Source organism: Anoplolepis gracilipes, chromosome 10 (genome assembly GCF_047496725.1).
Source record: "Anoplolepis gracilipes chromosome 10, ASM4749672v1, whole genome shotgun sequence".
In the NCBI taxonomy this organism is placed as follows: Eukaryota; Metazoa; Arthropoda; class Insecta; order Hymenoptera; family Formicidae; genus Anoplolepis; species Anoplolepis gracilipes.
Window position 1 is genome coordinate 4053464 of NC_132979.1, and position 18294 is coordinate 4071757.

Here is an 18294-nt window from a genome sequence, read left to right on the forward strand (position 1 = left end):
TTTTTTTTCCATTCAGTCTTGAAAAAAATTCTGCTTTCGTGAAATTATACTTATTGTTGGTACTACCCAACATTCAGAAGAGGAACGATCAACAATGCCGTGCTACATACGAATGGAACGACACGATGACAAAGATTGAAAATGCGGAGAATGTCACGGTGTGTTTTGTCCGTCCGACGAGATTTCTGGTCGCGCGATGTTTAACCGAAATATCCCGAGATAAAGAGGAAGGATTGCTGCTGCGTTCTGCATTTTCTCGCGAAAGGATCCCCGGCGTCTAGACGCGCATCCCTCACGTATTTCACGGCCCCGAGGGCGTTTGCGGAATTCTTGTTTGCGACGAGGGGACCGGAGGATGAGAAGGAAGAAGTGGCGGGTGAAATTTTCGCAAAGGAAGAGGTCGTCGAAGACTCGTCGTCCTCTTCGTTCGCTTCTTAGGGTAAAAGGATGGCGCGAAAGTTCGGAATACAGCCCCGAGGTGGCGAGTAATGGCAGCAACGGAGATGATTGATAGTAAAGAAGGGGGGCATCGCACCGCGTCTCACGCAACCTCCACAATGGGGACCAGAAATATGAGATCGAAATAAAATTCATAGCCGTTGCCAGAGGAGACGTTAGGCCGCGATTGAGATGCAAATAAGAGCGAGACACCCGGTAGCAACGACAAAGGCGACTTCATGGCATCTTCGTAATTCGTTCGTTCCGATGGCGTTTGCGGAAGAGAATTTTTTATGAGTTTTGTGACAAGTCACTATCTTGCGCGTGTCAAAGTTTCGGCAGCGTTAAAAATTTTTCACGGATAGGACACTCGACAAAGATCTCCATCCTTATCGCGAATCAGCTGTTTATTTGAAAGTGACGTAAAGAATATTTTAGAAAAAACTCATTCGTATACCAGATGCAAACAAATCAATAAGATGTTTATTTTTTTGAGGATAAAACTTCTGTTCATCTTACTCATCCTATTTAATATAATTATTCTTATCCCAATTATTATTTCCTCCGTATTAATGTTAGAATATAATTTTGCTTTTCTCGTAAATAATTACAATGGTTTAACATATTATTTAATGAGGCTGTTAATTATACCTTGTTAATTAACAGAAATTCGAATTACCGTTAGCACATAAAATTACTCGAAAATGTTATGTACATTACTCTCCTCTTCGTGCTTTCCCATTCGTATTATCATTATAACGAATATTTATATTCAGGGTATATATCTTTTCTTTCAGATCAATATCTGTAAGCAATGGGTGATATCATCGGATGAAGGAACTCTAAAAATATTATAGGGACGTTAAAGATATTACATACCTATATACATACATATATTCAAACTGCTAACGTAGGACGTGGAACGACAGCCCGTACCCGATGAGTGTGAGTATCGTTTTGCTCCGAATATCCATAATTCCATTAAGCGATGTCCGCTCATCATCTAATTACTCGCGAGCGTTGTCCGCGAGATCGCCATTATTCTGATCCCGCCGGTATTACATCATCGTTCCGGCTCCGCAGCTAATCGCTCATTTCAAAGCGTGGTTTACGGTGATTTAGATCCTGCGTTAATCATGAGTTTGGACTTTATTTTCCGCGAGACGAATTATAGCATGCATTTTTTTCTCGATTTTATCGCAGTTGCCTTTAAGGAATGTGACTCATCGTTTTTTTAGATGTTTACGCGCGCTCTTTGTAAAAATCGTTCGCAAATGATTCACGGAAATGGTCACGAAAGGAGTTCGCGCAGAGTGAACTCAGCATGTGTTTTCCGTCTCATTGTTGCACGAGACGCGATTGTGTTAAGGCGATTTTGTCGGACGAATTAAGTCCAATAAAAGGCGGCTCGCGTTTCTACCATTACGGTAGACTGCTATATAACGTACACCTATAACGGTGTGGCATGTACCTGCTGCTACGGTTGCACCGCCCGTTCGTTCCTTATTGATCGCGCCGCAGGGTTCTAAGCGTCGTAAGAAACTACATAAATTAATCACGAGACGAGAGACTCGCCGCAGGCTCTTAAATGGATCACGTCACTCTCTTGGCGGTATTAGAAATTAAGGATAATTAGGAGAATCGAGAGAGAATGCCTTGGCGCGCGTCGTTTCTCTAAATCTGTCGATGATTTATTCACTCTTCTATTTAACGGGGCATAAGCATCTGCTCTATTATATAAGTTCGCGAAACTGACAGCACATGAAAAAGTATATACATTAATTAAAGTGAACGAAGCAGCCGACAAGCCTTGACAGACCGTCACATCAAGTCGGACGACGCTACAAATTAAGCAAATGGAAAAAAATTGAAGCGAATAGCTTTTCGACAAATTAACTCTTCATGACATACAGGCATGTGAGAGAATAAAAGATATGGAGCTATTTTTATCACGGAAAAGATATATAATGAGAAAAAATGCATATAGCGATAAAAAATACTTACGTTGCAAAAAGATGTTAAGTAATATCATTGAATATATATGTATATATGTTTTGTCACAGGTATAAAATAAATTATAAAGTATTTGGATTTCAAAATGATTTATATTTGACTTTATTTAAAATTTATATTATTCACAAGAGAAGAATGATGACTTATGTAATATCATATTTTTATAATCATAATTTTTTTTTAGAGTTTTTAAATATCTAAATTCAGAAGTATAAATGGTTATATATTTTTATATAACCAGTATGTACTTTTTTAAATATTTAAATTTAAAAAAGAACTAAAGAAAAATAAGATTTATTTTTATAATTAGGCAATATTTTACGCATGATAATACAACAGTTGTATATATTTTTCATGCAATAATCTTCTCAAAATATCACGATATAAATGTCGTCTGACAATGTCGCCTTTTCCATATTTCAGATTCGATTGACAAGTGGTCACATGGTGAAGCAGAGGAGGTTTATCGGGAATACTAATAATAAAATGATCAATATACGGGAACATTTATAAATATTTTAGATAATTTAATACGATCCGCATACGAATGCAGAAAACGTTATTATCTCTTCACGAACTAGGTGCGAAAGTGAATCTGTATGTTCCAGAACAGGATTTATCGAGAATTTCACGGAGCAACGGTTTATGTTGCAAGACGTGTTGTAAAGAGAGTTACAGATTCGACAGCGGATCATCGAAATATTTTGACAGATTTCTATGAGCCAGGAGACCAAACGTGTTGGATCTAGATGTGATTGCATTTGTGATTCGATTTCCATTTTATATATAATCCAGATTTATAGAGAGATTTTTTTATTTTCTTATTACGGTAAGTAAAATACGACTCCCTATCATTCGTTCAAATTATTCTTTTTATCAGACATTCAGGCAATAAAATTAAGCGAAATCGATATTTCGACGAAATGTGCATTCGTGTTTGCGCAACATTGTGAATAGCAAGAGTCGTGGGTTTCACGAAAAAAGGTTATAGAAAGTTTTCGACATCGGATACATATAGAATGGAGAAAAGTATATTTTTCGATCGTGTACATGTGACCCGCATGTATCGAACTATCATATGCCGCGTGGAACGTAATTGCAATCCGTAGTAAAAATCGTTTTTGAGCAGCGACAGCCAAATAGTATTCCAAAAGCTTTATGAAAAAGAAGAAAAGATTTAACATTCAATGCAGTTGCGTTTCAAAATTCTAATAATATGGAAATCTAATAATCAAAAATAGTTTCGTTATTCGACAATATATGTAATAAAAATGAACAAAAAAAAATATTTTAACGTTTAATGTGCTTATTTTTGTCAAATTTTAACAGAAATATTGTATTTAGAAATGGAAATTTTATAATGGCAGATATTCTCTCTTTCAAATGAAACTAGGTCAATTTGTAATTTAAGAAACAAGAAGGAATTGCAAGACAATTTATCATAGTTTAATATAGAGCGTCAAGAAATGCCGAGAACATTTGCGCTGATTTGCCACGATAATCGAACAACAAACAACTTGGTTGAAGAGTTTAATGTATAGTCAATATAACAATAATTTATCAGCATCTCGCGCACATTTCTAATGCAAGCTGCTGTCGAAGAGTCATTGAGATTAATCGATTATTCATTCGTGACTTTTTTCCACTCAAACATCGTTAAAAATAAATGTTTTCAAATTTTAGATCCTATTGTATATTTTACGAAGGGGGATAAGCCAAAATAATGGAGCGTTATCCGTAGTATTCATTGGTAACTCTGTCGCAGGATTAATGCAGAGAGACTTAACAAATTTCCATATCAGAACTGGACAAACACACGGTTCAACTGTATGAGAACAAACAGCCGCTTAATTTACAAAGTCCTACTAATGTTCAATCCTGTGCGCTGTGCTGGGCAGAATTTTTCATCATAATGGTAAGTAATATTCTGTATTTTACATAAAGTAATTTGTGTTTTCGACGCGAATCCGGATATAAAATTTCATTAATTACAATTGTTAAATCGCTGTTCGCTTTTACGTAACACATTACCATACCTACCCATAACAAAAGCTACACACGTCATGCATATGTAACTTACATTGCGTAAATCCAAGTATCTCGCCGAGTCGATAATCTTGGTCATGGTCAGTGAGTGGATTTGCTTAGCCACTCCAATTCGAGTTGTCGAACGAATGGAAATTTCCGCTTGATTCGAAGATTGCCCTAAAGATTTATACTCAGACTACAGAGAACGCCTTGTATATTTTCGAGGGCGAAACTCGATTGTCATTCAAGTAAATTCCCAGTGGGGTAGGAAGGATCCTGGCGGGTGGGCGAAGGTGGAGGAGGAAAATTACGTTCGAGTTTCTCCTATTAATCAACGTTTCCTGTTGCACTTAGGAGATCACTTTGCGCGCTGGACTGTCTCAACTGCGCAATCTAATTTAGATATTTCTCGTGTTTTGAATACGTTAAACGTTCGCGAACACGTTTAGCAAGAAACGGAAGGCTGTACTTCCCTCCGCATTAACTCTTTAATATGCATGTACCGTTGTATGTACGAGCCGTATCGCTCATAATTGTGCCGTTTGCATATGTATCACAGAATGATGTCGCAAAACTGACATTGAAAATTAGCATGTTAAATTAGCCATGTTATGCAGATTGACGCGCTCACGGTGCAACAGGCATATTTCGAAAGCGGAAGAACGTTCCTTGGGGTGTGAACCGATTCGTTTGGAGATAGAAGGTGTAACGGAAGATTCAGGGGGGTTCATTGACTCTCTTAATATCAAATATTAAGTGCATTCGCGTCACTCGTGGAAAAGACTGACGGAAACTTCTAGTCTACAAGTTTTTGACTGCGTTACGCGTTATCAGATAATGTTTCGTAATTATATATAATTATTTGATAAATATCACCTGGGTTATAAACAATGCGTTCAATATACTAAAACACGTATTATATTCGAATGATAAGCGACGCGATATTAGCGATAATCATTCACGTATCATTGTGTAAATAAACGTTCCTCTATCAAAGAAATTAACGCACACTAATGGCATCTAATTATAGTATACTGTTAACAGAGTCTCATTATTTATCGGATATCGAATAATTTTGTAAAATTAAAATTAAAGTCGCGTTATTTTTATAAAGAATTCTTCAATTTCTTCTGCAATCTTTTTTTTTTTCTTTTCTCGAACGCTACCAATTTCCCTTTCCCTCTTTAAAACGAAGCAATCTCGATCGCTCTTCCAATATAATTGTCGATTCGCGATTGCATTTCGATGTCGATTTCGATAGAGACGCGGAGGGTGTTCGCGCGTAAATCCGATTCGGGATCAACGCGGCGGAAAACAAAGAGCGTACTCTCGATTTTCAAGTGGGATCTCCGCCGAGTGGATTTTCACAAGGCTGCCCTTGAAGTGCGCGGTAAGGATTGGCGTCCAAGTTTCCTTCTCCAGAGTTGATTCACTGTTGGTTAATCAAAACGACCGCGGAATTTCACTGTAAATTCCACTACTCAAGACTCCGTTCTTCTCGGCGCGAAATCTTATCTCGTTTACTGCCAAAAACTAATATAATATTGTTAAAACTGTATCCACAGCTTCCGAGTAATCAACTCTTATTATTAATAATTAATTGCAATTATCAAACAAGAGACTTAATCTTGGCGCGCATTACGAAATCAACGATACGAATTCTAGCACAAATTGGAATCGTTACTACTTCCCTGAGAGAAAATCTTTGTTACGAAGGAAAATACATTTTACGCGCTTTTACGACGTCACAAAATATGCAAAAAATTAAATAATTTATTTATAAAAAAATTTGAATTTTTAATTATTTTTTAATAATTAATTGAAATAAAAGTTTATTATGTCCTTAAAAATCTAAGAAAGAGATTACTGACAAAGAATGGTTCATCTGCGTTAAAGTACCGGCGTTAATAATCGATGAATCAACAAGAATATAAAAAATACATGCTTTATTATCGTCTTGAGATTACGTGACGCCTGATAAAATCATCGTACACGATGTCCGGAGAAGCCAAGACACCAGCAAGCATATGTCTAACGTAAGACACGCATGGCAAGAATAAAGGAAAAAAAAGTAAAGAAGCTATATTTGACCGTGCTTGGTCGAGCAAGGCCGACCTTGTATCAGATAGAATTAATTACGAACGTATGTCGGTAGTCAGTGACATATCACGGTGGCGATCGAGTTCTATTTTCTTTTTCCGCAATAACGTTTTTCAGAGTAACAATAGGAAAAGCGATTAGACAAAATGTAACGCTCTTTTTCTCTCTCTCTCTCTCTCTCTCTCTCTCTCTTTCTTTCTCTCCTAATTCACGTAGAACGTAAATGAGTAGTTAGTGTCTGTCTATGTCGCTTTCCAGTAACGGTGCGTCGTGTCGGTTTAACGCGACCACGTGGAAAGCTCACGTGCGTCAGCGGTTTTCCGTATCTCCGGTCACGGTCCGTGTTTTCCACCGCGCTCGATTAAACGCCCGCGCGTTCCCGTTCGGGAGAATAATTAGTGATAATGGAGAGAGGGTGGTATCACGGCATCGACTGTGCCGCCTCATTATTAGCATATTTCATTAAAAGCGATAAAGTGAGCTATATCTAGCGATTAGCAAAGAAAATATTTTCGATATTATGCTGGTCAAGATTTTTGTTGTGCATCGAGTTATTTAGTTATGACTCTCTGAATGGGAAATAGAATGGAGAGAAAAAAAAGGGAGAGATTACTGATATCCGTTATTAAGCTGCCTAGCAGGAGTGATGGATCGATGTCAACAAGAATAAATTGGACCTTTTTTTTTTTATCGTTAGCGATTCGTGAAAAAATATATCAGATATCGCGTTGGTTAAAATAGTTGTATTACGACTAAATGATCGCATGTATACATGATTTATTTGTATGATACACATTCGAGATAGAATAATTTTTTTTTTTCACGTTTTCATTGTTCGTATTTGATAGCATATTCGTGAAATATAATGAAAGCCTAGTTTTGTATTTAAAAAACAGCTGAATCGTCATGAATCAATTGCCTGCATCATCACACATATAAAATTGCTACCTTATATATCGTCATAAGCACAAAACATATGTATAATAAATTTATATCGTAATTTACATCAAGAATAGCTAAAAAAGAACACTGGTATAAATTTCACCAGTTTAATCTTATCATGTAATGAGATGCAAAAAATTTTACTTTCTTTGACATGTAAAATGCAAGAAAAAGTTTTATATAATTTCTCACTTGTTATTATAATACCTATGATGTAATTGCAAACGAGTAATTTTGAACATAATAAAAATCTTCTATATTTTATGGAGATCTTTTCTCAGTGAATAATATAAGAAGTTAAAAAAAAATTCTTCTTTTTTTCATCGCAATTTAATCAAACACTCGCGAAACATTAAAGTGATTTCATGTCGCGCGTTAAGACGCGTTTGACTGAATTAAAAAATGCACTCAAGTTTAGCCGAGTGCAATGTATCGTATCGCGTATTGGAATTGAAACAGGCGTCTACGGAGCGGTTTACTGTTGGGTTTGAGTTTATTACGTGAGATAGAACCCGAAGACCATTGACCTCTGTAGATATTCTCGTTGAAGCGAATAACTTCGTGATATCAGCCTGTTCTTTTTATCAGTTTTATCAGACGTTCTGTTGACACTTATATAACGACTATACGACAACCGAAGTCATTGTGAAAATTTGTGATAATTCGGTGCGTGATGATTTGAATAGAAAGCTCCTACTCGGCGAGTCGACGTAACAATTTGCATTGTTAATTGGAGATCCGTTGATAGGCTGTATAATGAACTTAGAGAGTTATATTATACAATTCATATGTGATTAATCAGGATAATTGTGACATCGAGATAAACGCAATATTTTGCACTATGTACTCGCCATGTCAATTATTTAAACAGATCACGTTTCTGTGATAATAATCCGAGCGAATGAAAGTGAGTGAGAGTGTGTGTGTGTGTGTGTGTGTGTGTGTGAGAGAGAGAAAGAGAGAGAGAGAGAGAGAGAGAGAGAGACTCTGTTCGTTTTTTTTTTCTATAACCAGTGCATATATTTCTTCATAATAAAATATAGCTATTACGTCTAACTGCCTCATAAAGTAGAAATCTCACGGTTTTTACCGTACAATCTTTTCGTCGTCATGACGAGAAAAAGCGCGCGGAAAAGGATCTTGTCAAGAGAGCGTTGCTCGCGAACTTTGCAAAAGAGAAAGGGAGAGACATCTCGTTGCGAGTGAGTTTTTCTCGCTGTAGCTGTGTTTACGTTTTCGCATCATCCGTTTTCATTTCCTTAATTTTCTTCCGCATTACTCGACCGGCGAGAATTTAAACGAGGTCGGATAACGCGTCGCGCTCGCGCTCAAAGGAAGGAGCGAGAATTTTCCCGTTCTTTCCGTGGCGCATTTCCGGCGCGCCGAGCCTTCCCGGAGCATTCCCGACCACTCCCACAGGGTCGGCAACCTTTTTATTTGCCTCTAGCATCCTGGCGCCTCATTCTACTAAAATGTATGTGTGTGTATGTGCATGTACGTGTGCAGGTGTTTCCTTTATGACTCGCGTTGACGCCCGCGCTGCGATTCGAGCTGCAATCCCTCGTGTAAGAACTTGCATAACAAGAAAAAATGGCGAGATTATATATTTGAGTTTACCGAAATTCAACTCAAATGCTATAGACCTGTCGTCAAGTCACGAGGATCTGTTAATTATTGATCTGTGTTGGTTATAATTATTTATCCGATTCTATAATGATTTTTCATTCCGACGAGTCTTTCGTTTGACATTACTGTTTCGTGACTTTTAAGAGATAAAGAAAATTCAGAAATGTCTTTTATTTGTTAAACCTTTTCAGATTAATATTTGCAGACATACGAACCTGTATGTAGTTAAATAAATTCTGAAGTGAAAAATAATATTGTTCTACATAAAAAGAAAAAGTACACTTCTTGAAAAACGATATTATTTTATTGCAATATAATAACTTTATTGATCATCATATATATTATAGATGTAACTGATAACGATTTTAATGGTTTTCGATTTATGTACAGATAACATAGGTACTCAAGTATTTTATAAAAAATATTTATAAATTATTGGTGATAACTCCGATAAAAATAATCACGTTATTGCTTTTGGAATTGACATGTGTTTATCGCTAGCAGTTCTATAAAGTGCAAAATGTAACTAATTCACGTTTTCGTGTTGTGATGGACGTGGCGCAATATTCGAGCTTATCGAACTATATAAAGTTCTCTAATCGTTTCCACACTGTACTTTCGTCAGTTAGTTTAAATGGTCGGTCCGACGTTACAACTAAACGTTCTACTCAATGTGAAAAGGAGATGTGTTCTTTATTCTTTACGCTGTATGTTATATTAAAGAGCTTTTAACACCAGTTTGTTCTAGAAAAACGCTGGTCTAACGTGCAATTTATATTTTAATCAAAAGTTGAACTTTACACAAGGATTAAAATCAATTAATAATAAAGTCTTTCATAGACTACGGAGTTGGGCTTTGATTTTTAACTCCCTTGCAGGCAGAATAAATAAATAATTAAAGATACTTTCAATGTAATAATCTTTAGCTTTCTATTCTTTATATTTTTAAATACTTTCGATAAACAATAAATATAATTAACATTGCGTATAGAAAACAGGTTAAAAAAAAAATTGAAGAAAGAAGAAAAAAATATCTTTGCAAGAGAGAGACTGTTATCCATTTTTCCACATCACTTAAGAATTAATTTAATCTTCATAATTATGTATGAATATTTATTTCATTTTACAATGCACTTAACGTACTTTCAATTTTAAACTTTTTTCTTTTAACATCTTCTGTATCCCCTTTCCTTAAAAATTATTTCAAAATCGATGCCAAGTACAATTTCATGCACAATGTATTCTTCCTCGAGTCAGACAATAGAATATTACCGATGCTGCATTTGCAATAGATCCTCGAATTAGCTGAAGCAATTTCGTAAAAATGCCGGCAATAATACATGTAACAATAAAAAGAGTCCGCCTTGTAGTTCGTCGTGCAAAATCTCGATCCACGTAATCCAGTGCGCATATCTCGTACGCGATATTTTAATTAAGAACGGTATAGTTGCTCCATATATATCGCGCTTACTATAATTCAATAACGACGACCATTTTTATGACATCGGGAAGTGTACTCGTGCGTCGTAATTGTATCGCGCAAAATTTATGTTCGCCACCCGGATACGTATTTACGGCATAAATATCTATGCGCTTATGAGACCGTGATAAAAATACACCCCCGAAAGAAACGCTCGCGTCGGATGCGAGACTATAAATAATGGGCTGCCCGCACACGTTGCAATGGATTTTTCTCTTTTGAGATTCAAAAAGATATTTCTCCCCTTCTTTTTTTCTCACTCCCTGCAATCGTATCATATATTCCTCGAAGAGATTAAACGGTAATGAGTTTTATTCATATTCGGGGATATAAAGAAGCGGATAAACGTCTGTTTGATGGCAGCCAAATTGAAATTTTCAAGTTTAAAGGGCTTTTCCTCGCCGCGCAAATTTACGCGGCAAATCCTTTTTACGTTAAAGTACCTATGGACTTTTTGAAATCAATTTACAAAAAAAAAAAAAAAGCATCGTTCGGCGAGTATTTTGTTTTGTCGTTTAAATTATTCGCGCTTGCTTGAATCGCGGATTATCTATGTTAATTTGTATTGATTGTTGACAAATCAATGGGACATCATTTAGCGTTAGCCATCGTATGCATTTAAGTGCGAAACGGCTGTAGAATGTTCGCATACGCTCTAATCCGTAGCTGATTGCGAAACGCGACGTGTATCGTCAACGGATCCTTCATTACCGTTCTATGTTTGATTTGGATTCAACGGCTACTTGGCACTGGAAGTCGTGACATGTTTACTTGTCAGCTTTACTGAAAATATGACACGTACGCGAGATTTGCCACGTGTCACAAGAACGTGAATGGTTTAACCGACAGCGTGCACTCGAAACACGAACAATAAAATAGAATGGAATATTATAATCTGGAAATAATTTGCTGTGAAAAAAAGAAAACATTAGAGGAGAAAATATAATATGAAGAGAGAAGATAACAAATTAATAATAAATTTATTTTACATAATTATCATGTTTTTCAACAATTTTTGATGTTTATAAACATTTATGATGGTTATATTTCGAATAAAAATTATGTCAATAATGTGAGAAATAATATACATATTTAAAATCATATTACAAAATTTAATATTAAATTTATATCATATATAATTATTATATATTTTTCGTGTATACAAGAATTGCAAGTGCAGATAAACTCATAACGGGTAAACTCCAAATTGAATCGGCGAATCCGAATCATGAATGCGTTAACGATACCTATACATGCAGATGCGCCGAAACTATGCATCGAAACACGCATTGAAATATAAGGGCATCGAGCACGCTCTCGCGTCATATCTACGTTAACAAAGTGAGCTCGAACGGTAGTGAACTACGTACAATGGCGAATCAATCGCTGACGGATTGTTCCCGCGCGAATTGTTCTCCGGCGAATCGCACCAGCGATTTTACTTACAAACGGCGCGATCGTAATTCCTAAAGCCGAAGAAGGTTCTTTATTTTATTTTTTTTTTTTTCGACTCTTGCTATCTCTTTCTTTTCTTTTTTTTTTTTTTTTTTCATTGAGTGCGAATCGACCGTAAAACGAATCTAACGAGATAAAAATCATCCAGCGTCATGCTCGCGAGAGATGGAGAGGAGATATTAGACCCGTGAATTCCCGCGTCACGATTCACCTTTAATATCAACGTTCGCTTTCTTCCCGTGCAGCGGTCTGATTTCTCGTCGAATAGCCCGTCCTCGGCAGATCCGTCCCATTTTCGTGCACGAATGGGCAACGATACATCAGGGGAATGGGAAATAATCGCGGGATCGAAGAAACGACGAGTCGACATACACCTGGATAAGCATGGGCGTAGGTCCGATTAACAATTTGCACCCTTACACGGTCTTATATAATCGCGCGCTTATAGTTTTATACTATCGCAATTAGATCAAACTTGAAATAAATGCCGAAATTGTATTTAACCTCGTGAGTATATGAAACGTGCTCACGGAGACTTAACACGGATTACTAACTTGATGTAATTTGATTTCTAACATCAAGGTGTAAACTCACGTTTCGCACGACTCGAGATGAATTTCTGGCGACGCCCTTGCTTGCGAGCACGAAATCCTGGGTTAGACGAAGAGCTTGTGGGAGATCATTGCATCACGATTATATCGAGACAACCGTGTTATTAAAAATTATCAAAGAAAAAGACGCTGCTCCTCCCTTTCGTTTTTTTTACAGCTCGAAGGTTTCACTTGAACAAACTCGATGCAATGTTATTTTAGTAGGAAATAGAAATGAATTAATGAATCTTATCCCTCTGCGATGTTTTTAATGTTAATAGGTTTTATCAAAAAGCTTTTGTTAAACTATTTTATTATTTTTATAATAAATACACGGAAAGAAAACGCAATTATACATAGAAAATAAAGAGTTTATATTTTTTAAATTTTGTATGCACTTTTACTTCACTGAATTATTAACATTATTTTGTAATTTTTAATCATATTTTTCACAACGTTGAATAAAAGTAATAGTTTCTGATAAGCGTTTAATTTTTCAAATAAATCCAGAATTATTACAATTGGATCTAAAGACGAGCTAAGTAGTTCTTCGGATTCTTAATGCTTTCTTTCTATCAAATGGAAAAAGAAGGATGGAGGAGGATGATTGAAGAATCGATACAATTGAAAAGTTATTTTAGCGGAAAAGTAAAAAGAATGGCCGTTAAGTGGACTTTTTCAATACGACTTGGGAAGAGTTATGTTTCAATAACAGATCAACTATTGAACTGGCAGAGATTTAAACAACCGCTGATTATTTACAGATAGTTTGATGCGTTTATATGTTTATTGTTTTTAGACGATTTTTGCTTCTCACTGCTCGTTAGCTTTTCAAGATTCAACAATGACTATTCGAAATCTACTGGAATATATTTCGCCTAAAATATCCATCCAGACGCACATACATATGTCTATATACGGTTTCGGTGTCCATGATACCCCGGGGTTGCTTCAAAGGTCTCTTTACTGCGCTCATAGTTGCCAGCGGGAGGCAATTGCGGCACCAGGTTATATTCCAGCTGTTGCGGTAACCACGAACTGAGAAGGCTCCGTTTCCTAGTTTCTGCATCCGCCTGCGATCGCGTCCTTTGTCATTCGAAATTCTCTACCTCCGCACTCGGAAACCACGATACTCGTATTGCACTTTATCCACTTGACTGTTATAGTCTCAAATCAGAATTGAATGACGGACGTTATTAAAATCACTCGTGGTAAATAAAGCGTGCTCGATGCAACATTCGTTCGATTTACAAGAAGTGAGAGTATTTGAAAAGTGTGTGAGAGAACAGAAACTTATTTTCCAATATTGGATATATAAATTTTTAAGTTCTCGCTATAGGCATTTCGCTATTTCAAACACATGGCATTCATTCCTTTTTTATTGCAATAGCTGTTTTGCGATTTCCTTTCTAAAAAGAAATTTATTTATATGTTTCTGCAAGTTTTATGTATTAACGTGACAAAGGTCCTTTTTGTTGAAATTTACACCAGGTCTCTCGCTATTAATATTTGAAAACAAACAGGAGTTTCATTGTCGCATCTGAAATTCACGTGAACACATAAATAAAAATAAGCGTAGAAAATTCCGGTACTTGTTATTAGCTTTACCGTTGTATTTGTCAGAGTCGCACGACTATTTTATCATATGGATTATCACGGCCCACTTGACTGATTGCTTCGCAGATTTTAATTTTACATCACTGCCTCCGGACGTCTTCACGCCCGAGTGACACCGTCGGCGATGCGAGGACATGTCGCGTGTTGCGTATGACAGGCAGCAAGCGGTCTGTCACTGACAAATCACTCGGCTCGCTTCGAAAATGTAATCTCACTCGCACGCGTAATAATACGATAATTCTAACAGAACCGACAAAATACGCAACGAGGGCCTATTACAAGCGTTTCTGTAAAACACACGCGGGACGCGCACAGTTTAAATGCATCCGACATGCGAATCGACGTTGTGGCCAATTTAAATTTCGCGTTACTTGAAATAGATAAAAACGAGTCAGTGTAGTGGCGATGTAACGCAAGTGCGTGTAACGGCACGATATTATCTCATAATACATTCCCGACGGATCAATTCATGCGCGCGAATTGTTTACGCAACAAGTGATTCCATGACGATTAAATGGTGAAATAAAACAAACGCGTTTCGCGCGTTGCAACATCACTTGTGAACGTGTTTTCAAAAACAATCAGAGGGATATGGCGATTTTATAAAAATGTTACATTTCTCTGTAAATCCGTTGCGAAATTTACTATTGTTCCTGAAAGAAATCAAAGAGTTGAAAAAAAAAAAAAAAAAACGGAGAAAGCGGGTTGTTCCATCAATTCGAATGGATTTTTCTCAGTCATCTTGTGCAGATGTTGTGGCTTTGGGGTCGCTCTGTCTACGTCGCGTGTAGTACACGGTAGAAATAATCGATTTGCCGTCGATTTGTTCCGTTTTGATGAATGCGACATTGTGATCTATCTGTCTTTCCCTGAAATCTTTAGACATATTTCGATAGGATTTATCTTATCGATGCCGTCGCGATTTATAGCAGATTTGAAAAACGATTATACCGCGTTTTGACTCTATCCATTCATAACTCTAGCTATAGAGTACTGTATATACCGGCAATCCATAATTATGACAGCTAAGCTTTAGTTCTTTTCAGCACCGCCTTGAATATCCCGCAATTTATTCATTAATTATTTTAAGAAAAGCCTGCCTCTTACAAAAATTAAATATAATAATGTCGCAACAAGACATGACAAGAATTTGTTTCGCGTCATTCATAATATTTCACAGTATTTTTATAATTAGTAAATCAATGATCAGTAATCATCGCAACTAATTTGTATGTCAGTCATATTAAAAGTTGATAAATAAAAATGTTAATATTATGTACATATTAACCGCTATGTTATTTCAATTCATCAACATTACATGATTAAGTACACATTTTCACGAATGGATTGACTCTACATTTTGATGACCAAGAGCAAGCAATATTATCGCGACACGGATTTTGTCTCTGTTCAATTCGTATTGGCCATTTCATGTCGACGTCGGAAATAGAAAGACCAAGATGTCGTTGTCGACGTCTCGATGTCGTCATTCGTCGCGGCGCCAGTTATTCGAATCGATTTCTTCATGATCGTCCCCGACGTCGTCATCGCCGATTAAAAGTGTCGCTTGAAAATCAGCTACGCCGTTTAGGGTTACGTAAGTCGTAAATCTTGTTTCCCTCCACGAGAAGAGAGCCAATTGGACCGATTTCGCGATTCTAAGAATGTCAAGATCAATGTCATGTCACATAACTTGTAGAAACACATTTGATGACTATCATAACAGACGCCACGCTGATTGGACCGGAATGCAAGATAAGAAAATATGTAGTTAATCGTGAACCGGTTTGAAACAATACGCACACCATATCATGAATCATTATTATTTCAGTATAAAGATCAAGTCGCGGTTATTTTTAGTATGCATTTCTTGCGATTCAAGGCTAATCCAAAAATTCTGTCTTTCTTTAAGTTAGAGAGAATTCATATTTTACACAAAAAATAATATTAGTTTAATTAATAATAATTTTATAACAGTATCTAATTCAAGGATCAGAGAGAGAGAGAGAGAGGCGAAAAATTCATAAAAATTCTAAATTTCTATTATTTGAAATACGTATTTTTAAATGCTACATGAATCTTTGATTGAGTAAAAAGTTGAATTATTCTTGTTTACAGATTTTACAGAAAAATGATTAATGTGTATGCAATTAATATTTTTGAATTCTTTAATAAATAAAATAATTAATAAAATACATAATTCTATAATAAATAAAAAAAAAATAAATAGTAAAGTTATTTCTATAATAAATAAAATGACAGTGGTAGGTGATAATTGCAAACTACCTACGTTAGATGTGATAATTACAACTAAAACGTGGTAACAAATTCTGTGAGCGTTCTGCTTTAAAATGTCTTGTTGCTCTTTTCCCTTGAATTCTTTTGCAATCTTCCCTTACGGAATTCTCATACTTCCGGTAATTTACACGATGTAAAGAGAAAGAACGTTCGCAAACAGTCCGTGCTTCTTGTAAAAGACGTGATTAAATTAATATAATACTAAAGAAAAAACTTATTCAATTACCAGACCATTCGATCTTTTTAAAAATTACTCAAATTAATTTAGTAAATACACGACAACTTCATTAATTAGTTCCATTGAAAACTGAGCATTATAATCCGATTATAACATTCTTTTTTATTTTAAATAATATATATTTATTAAATAATATATTATATATTAAATAATATATTTATTAAATAATATATTAATAATAATATATTAATAATATATTATTATATATTAATAATATATTAATAATATGTTATTATTAATATATTATTATTTTAAATAATAATAAGGGAAATTTTCCATTTTAAGTCTGACGTGACATTTTGAGATTACTTTTATAAAAGTGTCGATTATTTTATTTCATCTGCCTGTAATATGTAAACCTTAAATACTATTGCTCATATGCAACGTTTTATTTTTAAGAGAGAAAACCAATTACCTAGACTTGCTTAAATCGTTGTAATAAATCATATTTTAGATAACAGAATACATTGTACCGCGTTGCGCATATTTGCAAACGAGAGTGATTAATGACTGAAAATCATAGTTCCGTCTCGGGTTCTAGCTCACGTCCAAATACATTTTGTAGTAACTAAGTTTATGAAAATTGAGTTTAATCATTTTCAGTGTGATTTAAACTCGCTTTTACTCAAAAACAGTATCAATAAATGAAATTTACAATGTCAGAGACGAAGATAAAGGATATCTCGCTACCATAAATGTTTAATAAACAAGTTAATTAACATAAAATTGATGTTTCTTCAACGAGAATATAAACAGACACTCATCATTTTCAAATAAATAAATGGAAATAAGAGGATTCTTGTAAACTATGTTAAAATTTGTTGCATTGCCCTACGTATATTTGTGAAATAATTTCAAGACTTGTCAAAAGACTTTTTAACTTTTAACTTTCAATTATAAAAATATATTACTTTAAAAATTGAAAAGAGAACTATGATACAAATAATCTGTCTCGACAATAATAAATATTCTTTGACGGTTTTACTGACTGAAAATGAATTCCAAATTGAAAAAAAAGATTTACTTTTATTATTAATAACTATTAATGTAAAAATGGCAGAGAAAGCATATTATACATTTTATTTTACATATCTATAAAGTAGATTATTTTTTAAAATATAATATATAATAAATCTTTTGATAGATAAATCTTCAGATGGACTTTTATCTCCAAATCTCTCATAAAAATAATTTAAATGTTTTTATATAGACTTATTATTAAAATACAGTAACAAAATATAAGTTCAATATTTTACATTTGTAAATGTAACATATAATCAATATCTTACATTTACAAATGTAAAATATTAATTGATTATATTGTTAAAATTTTTTGCAGCGTGTTGTGCAATTTGTGAAATAATCTTGAGCCTTTTCACAATAGAATTATTAAATTTTAACTTTTAATTTAAAAAATATATTACTTTAAAAATTGAAAAGAGAGCTATGATACAAATAATCTTTTTCGA

At 34.9% G+C, this 18294-nt stretch overlaps 1 protein-coding gene across 9 annotated transcripts in view; it reads left to right on the plus strand.

Annotated features, from left to right (window-relative positions):
• Positions 1–18294, plus strand: part of Mdr49 (Multi drug resistance 49) — a 54295-nt gene that overhangs the window by 5900 nt on the left and 30101 nt on the right. For 4 of the 9 annotated variants that reach the window (XM_072900292.1, XM_072900288.1, XM_072900298.1 and 1 more), the window contains 4 exons: positions 1236–1383; positions 2227–2351; positions 2875–3280; positions 4135–4366. The gene's annotated coding sequence lies outside the window, so the exon portion shown is untranslated. Of the gene's footprint in view, positions 1–1235; positions 1384–2226; positions 2456–2485; positions 2502–2874; positions 3281–4134; positions 4367–18294 lie in introns of those variants that run through there. The other 5 variants (XM_072900289.1, XM_072900294.1, XM_072900291.1 and 2 more) reach the window with 5 other exon arrangements.